General features: G+C 38.2%; 1 protein-coding gene across 2 annotated transcripts in view; it reads left to right on the top strand.

Moving 5' to 3' along the window:
- The window catches only part of gpm6bb (glycoprotein M6Bb), a 34032-nt gene that overhangs the window by 6419 nt on the left and 17864 nt on the right, over nt 1–9749 (top strand). The window lies entirely within an intron of this gene.

Genomic DNA, 9749 nt, shown 5'->3' with positions numbered 1-9749 from the left:
CCCCCGCCCCCCGCACGGAAATGGGCGAGACAGAAACGAAGGTGGTTCTTAAAGAGACAGAGGCTAATTTCAAGGCGTTTAGACAAGGAAGTGATGAGAAGATAAGTTTATTTTCTGTTTAAACATAAAACACCATTTTAATTACAGCTAAAGGTGACATTGATACTTTATTATGGTAAAGTATTTAAATACATGCCCAACAAACACATAATATTGGCCCTTTAAGTTTATGAAAAAGAGCTCTGTGCTCTCAATGAGATTTGCCTTGTTAACTAAAATTACGTCACTCTTAAATGGTTCAAAATATTATATTTTCATTTGCCTCACTTGCATACAGACAACTACCTGATCTAGGTTTCTTGGAAAATATGATCCCAGATGTTTCATATTTTTCATCATCACCGATCAGGGCAACGAGGTGTGCCAAGATAGCTGTGGCAGCTCACGTAGAGAGAAAAACTGTTTCAAAAATAATAAGAAAGTGTTCAGAACATTATTCAGGATCCTAATGTGACTGCAGCTCATATGTAAAATTACTTAGGTGATCTGAGAGGAAACAAAGGGCCMCCTGACTTATTCCTCTGTAAGATTGTCTGTCAGGAGTGAGAGCAGAATGCATTAGTCTGCTTTTCAGCTTTGGGAGACCATATGTTTGAGCTRCTGGCGGCGTGCCCACTGAGCGTATTCAACCCTCCACAGACACGTTTTTGTCTTCGGCCCTTTAACGCAGCTGCTAAACAACCGTAAGACAAAAGCATCTGGGGTACCCCGGCAAACACCAATGAGAAACGGTCTTCATGTGAAGAGTTGTGCCAGACAGCTTGAGACTGCTGAGACGCAGCCAAACGCAACACTTGAGTTGAATTAAGCAACGATTTAAATGAATATGTAACCTTACGGGAATGTTTCCACACCCCCAGAATTGTGTGCAGCATCTARTTGAAGATATTTAACATCTCTATCATGACACCATCACAAATCCTGTGACGACATTCCCTCTAAGCTTCTTGTTCATCTTACTTAAGATGGTAGAAATGTGCATGACTCATTGTTGCTCTTGTTGTTGTGGCAAAGTGRTTCTCTCCGACCAGAAATCATTGTTCTGACCCAGAAGAGAGAGAAAAAAACAACAAAAGACTTTCCAAGCGAGAGTTTGCATTGTCTGCTTGTTATCTTCCAGAGAGATACTTGATAGACAGGAAGAGGCTAAAGAAAATCTGCAAAGCTGAGCTTTTCGAAAGCGACAGCTGCAGGAAACCTAATAGCGCGAGAAGAATGTTTGTRTAGGTTGTTTTCTTCAGACTGTTTGGAAGTTTGACAAGATGGATTGGAATTTGATAATGCTTAAAAGCTAAACATGACAAACATTTATCACTAAGTCAGAAGTAAGCATCTGTGATGTGTAATGTTTTTGCGGTGCACATTTTATGCCTTTTTTTAGGCACTCGCATCACTCAAAGCAGATTTTCTGGAGGGGAAAATATACAGGCTAACTGCAGCTTCAGGAGAGGAAATCCCAGATGTTTCTGTYTGAGAAACAGCTTGGCCTCGCCACCACACACAGACCAGAGGAGCGATCAGTTAGCTGTATATTGTAGCTGCACAACCGAGAGGTCTCATAAGTCATCTTGGCATTTGGCCTGTACTGTATGGGAAAACAATACTGTGACAAAGTGGCAACAGCTGAAAAGACGTTTAGCAGAAGCAAAACATCTGGAGCAGAGATCAGGCTTCCAGCAGGTGAAGTAATGCACCTTAATGTAAGTGTAAAAAGTTCAGTTTGTGCCTAATGGGCTTTGTATTTGGATGGGGTTCCTTGTTGTGGCAGGAATATGAAATGTTTGGGAGCTACTGCTCTAGTTTCACTAATTGCTAAGTAATTATGTTTTAATAAGCAGACATTTTCAGTAAAAATGTAATGCTGTACAAGTTTTATTTATCTTTAACCTGCTATAAGAACCAAATGGCATTTGACTTTTATAATTCTTGATTCGGGATGAAATTATAAGCAAAAACACTCAATTCGTAATAATTTGATCATTCTTTGACAATGACGTGATTAGAGTTGTAACATCTCAATTAAAAGGTCACAGGATTGCTTCCTGGCTTTGAGGGCCTTTTTTTAAATTGAGTTTGTATGTTTTCCTTGTGCATATAGAGGTTTTCTCCTTCCCAAAGACCAAAAACATGCATGATAGGTTATTTGGTAACTCAGTTGTCCCTAAGTGTGGGTACAGAGACGTGCTGCTAAATCTCCTAGTCAGATWTCTTAATTTTTACTTTCATTTTAGTTATTTATGGGTGATGCACATACAGTATTCTGGCAGTAAAGCTAAGGTTACAAACCACTGCCCACGCCTATTCTTTGTCAAAGTCATCTTGACTTTTGGCATTTACTGTATTAGAAAACAATACTCTGTTTACCTTCTTCACTTGATGTTAAACGATGGGAAGAAACTATCTTAAGGCTACTGCATCTACTCAAATGCCGCAACATTTCTCATGTTTGTCTTCTGAGATTTTGAGGATCTTTCATTCCTATAAATAAGTAATAAATAGTCCTAATTTTACATTGTATTGATAATCCTACAACTTTTTCCATTCACCGAATATTAAGTGCTTAGTCATGTCCTACCAGGATCCGGGCTCAGGATGCAGGGCTTTGAGACACCCGAAGAGCCTTGAGTGACAATGGCATTAAAGTGATCTGCATGTTAGCTGCTCTGTTGTCATAGTGCTGACAACAAACCCTGACATGGGGGGCTTTGACTGGCTAAGAGGAGGTGGGGTTCTGTCTTACRAAACTTGGGTAACAGACCCTGAGATTTCGTAAAGGCTTGAGGTCAAAGGTCAAGGGTGAGAGGTTGGCAGCGTGAGGTGGAGGACAAAAGGACAGACAGGAGGGGAGCTTAGAAAGAGATCCCATCAGCTGGAGGAGACATAGAGCAGGGTGGGAGCTGTTCGTGGGAAGAAACCCTTCAAGATTAGCTGGTCAGTCTCGTCTGCTGTCATAGTTCTTAGCTTCATTATGTCTTCATTGTGCCGGTGAGTGTTCACATTGTGGTGCCCTGAGCAACAAGGGTGGAAAAGAAAGTCTCCAACCACCGTGTTATTGGCTACTCAGACAGATGGAGTGCATGAACGTTTGAGCTGTGAAACGTCTCATAAGTGAAGGCTGGATTCTTTTATATTAAATGTAATTTTTTTTAATYACACATGTGTATACTGGTTTCAACAAACTTCAAACATGCCATACGATTGTTGAAGCATACTGTATACATACAGACTTATATGTTGTTCTCTAATTTGGTCAATAATAAGGGGCATGTGTTCTCATATGGTGAGCTAAATATAAAAATGCTTACAGTGATTAACTTTAAGGGATTAACATCAATTAAGTGAATACATGTGAGATTCCATTTCAGTGCATGAAATGCTGTACATTTAATTCAATAAACTTTCATAATGAATGATTGGAATAATTAGCCAAATGAGATTATAACAYGCACTAGTAAATTTACAATATTTGCACATTTAGCAACAAAAAGGCTATTTAATAAGCAGATTTGTTCCCATTATTGATTAAGGCAAAGAAATGTTTGGTTTGCTAAGTTTTAGTGAGATTTAAATAATTAAATATCAGACATGTATTTTTATACTGGCTTTTTCATAATCTGTTGAATCATTTGTTATCTGCAATCATTGATTACCACCTGTCCAGGGACTGCAAGTTATCATTTTTTTGCCGTAACCTGGTACCTTAAATTAATGAAATGTAGTATATTGTCTCAAAATAATTGCTAAACTGACTGACTTTGAGTCAGAAGTCAGGCTACAAGTAATCAAAGACTTAAAAACCAAATATCTAATTGCTTTACTCTAAATTGTCAGTTTTGTCTTTGAGAGTCAACTTCAGAACAGAGATGGCAAAATGCGAACCAATGGTAATCTTGGGGTGACCATTCACCCCACACTCTATCTATCTATCTATCTATCTATCTATCTATCTATCTACACACACATACATACACCAAATTATTATTTTTGTCCATCCAAGCCATGGTGGCAGTATGCAAAGTTTAAAGGGCTGCATAATAGAAAGCATGTGTGTTTTTTACTCTCACTTCAACATGTCTTGGCCAAAACCACAGTAGCTGTGAAGGTGCCAAGCAGTCAAGTTTGTGAAGTCATTTTTTTTCTTTGGAGAATAAAAATGGTTGCCAGGCGTCTCTGAGCAAATGTTCTTCATCCAGACCTGAAACTATTATCACAAAAACATGCAATTATAGAAGTGCTGAGTAAAACACCCTGGGCATTGTTTGGTAAAACACAGGGGTAGAAGAATAAAATCTGAAAATGGCAGCAATACCAAGACATAAAGTTTGCCTCTCCTAAAAGCGGTTAAAACAGTAAATTCATTTTATGCTACTACACTGAAAAATGAAGTATGCAGGTAGTATTGTTTTGGTAGAATTCCTCCTCTTTAGTATTGATGCAGATAATGTATTGCACCACAAATTGTTGTGTGGGTTGGTTTTATTCTGTTATTTTGAGGTTTGTTGATATTGGGGTACACAGACACAGTTTCAGGTTTTTAGGTCCAATAAAAGATCAACTACATCTGGTAAGAACATCTATTTAAACATTGCTAGATATCATACAAAGATTTGAATATAGATTTCAAAATAAGGGTTTATTTTGTTTCCAGACATTGTGTTTAAAGGAACTCTTTGGACTTTTAAACCATAGATGGATACATCGAGCTTTTAAACTGGTGGTCAGACAAATGGACTATTATGTTTGACATTTACAGACTCTGAGACGGAAAAAAGATACTCATTATTAGAAAAACAGAGGTGAATGTAAATTGAAGAGGGGTTACAAACAGCTGCAGGCAAATAAAAGAATCCAAGGCATCATTTCAAGTTTAAATGGAAGCTTGCAAAGGCTCTACTTAAACTTTAACCTTGTTCTGTGGTCAACGACTAAGCACATTTCCTCTGATTTCTTCTTATTGCTATGTAAACAATGAGTCTGGAGAATATTGTTTTTTCCCTTGTTCATGGCCTTTTGATGAAGTCAAAAGGAAGCTCATTATAGGACTCATTATACTGTAAGCCAGTCCCATGTGGTTTTTGCTCTCGCTTTCCATATGCCATACTATGATGATTGCGGTAAAAAAAATTCCATAATAACTTCTCAGAACCTTTTATTTATTTATAAGTTGTGGTTTTTTTTTTTTTTTTTGCTTCTAAGGTGAGTTGGAGGCAATGCTTTTTGAACTTTTCCGTGTGTCCTGAATTGCTCAGAAAAGGTTCCACAGTTTGTAAATTAAGTGGAGTTCTACAGTAAACTGAATAAGAAACGGGTCAACCAATAAATGAACAGATTGGTATAATGGCTTTGCTGTGCAGAGTTGCTGTAAACCAATCAATAATTTGGATTTGTGCCAAACATGTAGAGAGGGRAAAAAAATTGCAGACTGACCTATAAAGAGAAACTGCTCTTAAAACTGGGTCAATGGCAATCCTGTGGACTAAAACTCACTGACTGAACCAAAGTGCCAAAACGATGTCTATAAGAATCTCAAGACCCAAAGACGGTGAGTGTTTTTCCATGAGCGCTGCAAAAATGTTCCAGAGATATTTAGATGATCTSTTCACGCTCTGGTTTTGGCTCGCTTTTTATTCAGAACAGACTCCGACCTTCATCGTGAGTCATCCTCACATGAGCCWCTCCACACACACCCATTTGGCCTGATCTAGTTCGCTCCTTTCTGGTTGTAGTGAGAGGGCTTCACAGGCCTTTTTTTACAGGGCGTGAGTGGTGCTTGGGCCCTGGGCTCAGACTGGGGTTCCCTGAGAACTACTTCCTTGGTGTGAGCCGGGCAGGGTGTGGGTCTTTCATGGGTGACCGAACACTGAGGAGCATTCAGGGCTGCCCAGTCTCAGCGTGAAAGGCGGACCCACAATGAAGCCCGTTTCATTTGTATGAGCTTCATCGTCATTCAGATCGTGTCCTCAAGATGGGAGTGGCCCCGTCTCAATGCGGAGTCTTGAGCATGAAGGACTCAAGCTTTGTTGCTGACATTCATTTGATTATTCCCACAGTCCAAGAGCCTGTCAAGGTTTTTGGTAGAACCAAATTCACTGGTACTTTTTTTCATTTGAAATAGTTTTGGACAAGTTTAAAGTTTACTTTTAATTCAGTTTTATTACACTTTTTAAAAACAACCAACAAAAACCCACACTGAATAATTTCAAGTCATATAATTTTGTTTTTATTAAAAATATAATTTGTCTTGCCCTTGTTTGGGTTTAGCCACTAAAACAAATTTAACTAGTTTTAGTCGAGTCTCTCTCTAAGTACATGATGACTTAGAATTGGGAAAACATAAATGTGATGGTTCAACTTCAGTTTTTGTGTTTACTGTTCGCTTGAGCTAGCCAGAGAGTCGTCATGCACTTTTATTCACGAGCACTTTTTAAACATGACTCAAAGTCATGATAATTAAACACAGCTTTGTCCCAGTTTTGGAGGTGAGATCAGCTGCACATGCATCACATTTATCTGCTTCAAGCAAAACATAAATGCATTTAAAAAAAAATTTTTTCTGATAGTTGCTATATTTTAACCCATAATATTGCTGAAGGCAGTTTCATAGTGTCTAAATCTACAACATCTTCAAGGTGACCTTTGGTCTAAATTCTGTCTTTTGTCTGAATAACTGGGCCTTTTTTTTGGAACCATTCAGACTTTTGAACCGTGTCATGAATAAAAAGTTGCTTGCTTTGAAGAAGTGTTATGGCAGGAAATTCACAATCAGGCACTATTTGATAATCGAGACCAAAAGGACTATGAATTTTGCTGATTATTAATTCTTGCTGAACTTGGAATATAAGTTATGTCATATATCTCATGAATCATTGGACATGTTTTAATAAAACTCACAAAATCGCTCGATAGGTGAGGTGATAGGTTAAGGTAGCTGCCACAGCTAATTACCATAAGCAAACACAAAGAAGTTAAAATGTTGTCTGTTAGTAATTGAGTCCTTCACAATATTTTAAGTGCTAAATGATCATGTTTAAAATGCAAGGTGGTGAACAACATGCATTTCTGCTAGTTCTGCATGCAAAAAAATGTCTATCTAACCAAGATTAAAAACCTTATATCCAGCCAAAAAGTCTTTTTGATCTTGTTTTGAGACAGATTTACTAAACAAGAAGTGATTGTGTAAGAATAATAATCTTGTTTTCAGAATGTGTAAGACTCTTGTTAGCCTGAAAATTTTACTCAAATTCAGTCAAAAATTTCTGCCAATGGAGTAAGAAAATTTAACTTGGTAAGATTTTTGAAATAAGAAAAAATTTAGTCAAATCAAGTATTTCAAGWATCTTACCAAGTAAAATTTTCTTACTCCATTGGCAGAAATTTTTGACTGAGTTTGAGTCAAATTTTCAGGCTAACAAGTGTCTTACACATTCTGAAAACAAGATTATTATTCTTACGCAATCAGTTCTTGTTTAGTAAATCTGTGTCAAAACAAGATCAAAAAGGCTTTTTGGCTGATATAAGGTTTTAAAACATGATTAGATGGACAGTTTTTTCAGTGTAGTTTCATCAAAGTCTGCATTCCTTTGAGCACACAAACAAGAAATGATTAAACTTTCCCTCTCTTTTGATTTGAGCTTTAATTATGGTGCCTTGTAATATTGCAACAGAAAAGACATTCTATTATGTTCCATAAAGGTCATCCTTTAAGATGAAAATAACCATCCTCACTTTCTGTTTCGCTCCCTTTATTACAACCTTTCTTTGGAAAATTTCTGAGTAATTTCTTTAGGGGAAAAACAGAACATTTGCAACATTTTTGGATGTTTTGAATCGGGGAACTTGTTAAAGTAAAAACAGAAACCCATTCCAAGCAGAGCAGATCACGTGTTTTGAATTTCCTCTCAAATGCTCTAAAGCATTTGTCTGTGCTCTCTTTATGGTTTGCATGGATCAAGGGGACTCTTAGTTTGGTCACATTCCTGTTTTCTGAATCAGCATGTGTGGTTTGATATATTTAGTTCTGAMTGAGCGCGAACAACATGATTTGATGCTTCGCTCGGGCTGCTAGCCTTTATGTGGGTATCGCAAGAACAAACTGGAAAGTAGAAGTCCCACCGTCGTGAGGAAGATGCGAGCTGTCTGAGCTTTCTCGGGGCTCGTGGTGGAAATGATTAGTGCAGCAGTTGTTGTTGTTGTGGGATCCCTGCTAAGTTCACTTCCCTGACCCCTGAGGCTCCCCCTCTCCCCTGACCCTCCCCCACTTTCTCATTTCTGAGGTCTAGTATCCGTGAGAAGAGCCCACTCCAGCTCAGCACCAGCGGTCCCCGCTCTGCTGAAAGGCCTTTCTCTCATTAGAATGCCCCTGGGGCTCCTTAGACTGTTGTTGCCAAACACACACAGCCAAGATCTTCTCTTTTTGTCATCTCTCATCATTCATCTCCTTTTTATTCATAACTTGTTTCTCATCCTTTTGACTCTTCTTTTCCCTGCTTTTGCCATCKCCTCTTAAATTTTTCAGTCCTCTGTTTATCCGGTTTTTATCGTTTCCTCTGTTGTCTGCATCAGAGCAGAGGATGCTCTGCTTCCTTGTGTAGGAAATGTGGATTTGTTCCCTTTTTCCCCACATGTCCTCTTTATGAATTAGAAGGCACCAGATGGAGGAAAGACAGAGGTCAGGCTCTAGTAATGTATGCTGCAGAAGCAGGGGTTAAACGGTGAAAATGAGAAGACGAAGGGTTCATCACAGCAGGCGCTCCATTCCTGTTTTCAGAGAGCGGTCGGTCACATTGAGTGTTATACTTCCTGCTCCTGCATACAAACCGATTTGATCCCAAATCAAAGTGAAGATCCCAAAATTTCAGTTTTAACTATAAATCTGGATTTTTATTCATAGTTATTTATATATATATTGAGTTTTATAGGAAGAGACTTGTGTGATTATTTGCTAAAATGAAACTTGAACCCCAAAACATTGAAAAAATCACTTTGTGGTCTTGTTGTTTTCTAAGCTTTGAAAAATTGTTGTTGAACTGGCTTCAAGGTGGTAAGGCAAAAGATCAAACAGGAAAATGAGAGAGGGAGAGAGAGAGAGAGAGGGTGGGGGATCGAGAGAGATTGAGAAAGATCGATCAGGGGACATTGATAAAAAGAAGGAGAGATTTTGCTGAAACTCAACATTTTTGCCAGACTAAAGAGACACGGCCATGGCAACTCCATCAAATAACCAAAGCGACACCAGAGCCAGGACAAAGGAGGGACCAGTAAGCTTTTCCACAGAGCCGGTTCTGTTTGTTTCAGAACTGTATTTACAGAGACTGAAACCCTCTCTGCTCCCTTTAGTTTCATTTAATGTAACAGTTGGAAATATGTTGTTCAGTAATAACATCTTAAATTTCAGTAAGTTGCTAAGAAAGAACATTTAATATATTTTTTGTTAAATCTCTGAACAACCTCTTTTTGTTAATCTGGTTGTTTCATTCTGACCAGATTGAGWAGCTAACGACTACCATAGTGTAAAGGGGGTCAAGACTGAATGGTTTGCTGGTCCCCAAAACTTCACAACAGCTCATGTGAACACTGTTTTATAAACCTTTACATAACCAACATTGGTTATACGACAAAGTATTTTTGTGGTTATTTGTAATGGCAAATGGCTTGAATTTATAGTCTTGATAAAGCACTATTTATATATA

The sequence above is a fragment of the Austrofundulus limnaeus genome, unplaced genomic scaffold, assembly GCF_001266775.1.
Source record: "Austrofundulus limnaeus strain Quisiro unplaced genomic scaffold, Austrofundulus_limnaeus-1.0 Scaffold199, whole genome shotgun sequence".
In the NCBI taxonomy this organism is placed as follows: domain Eukaryota; kingdom Metazoa; phylum Chordata; class Actinopteri; order Cyprinodontiformes; family Rivulidae; genus Austrofundulus; species Austrofundulus limnaeus.
Note: the sequence above shows the minus strand (reverse complement) of the source record. Positions and strands in the feature narration are given on the sequence as shown.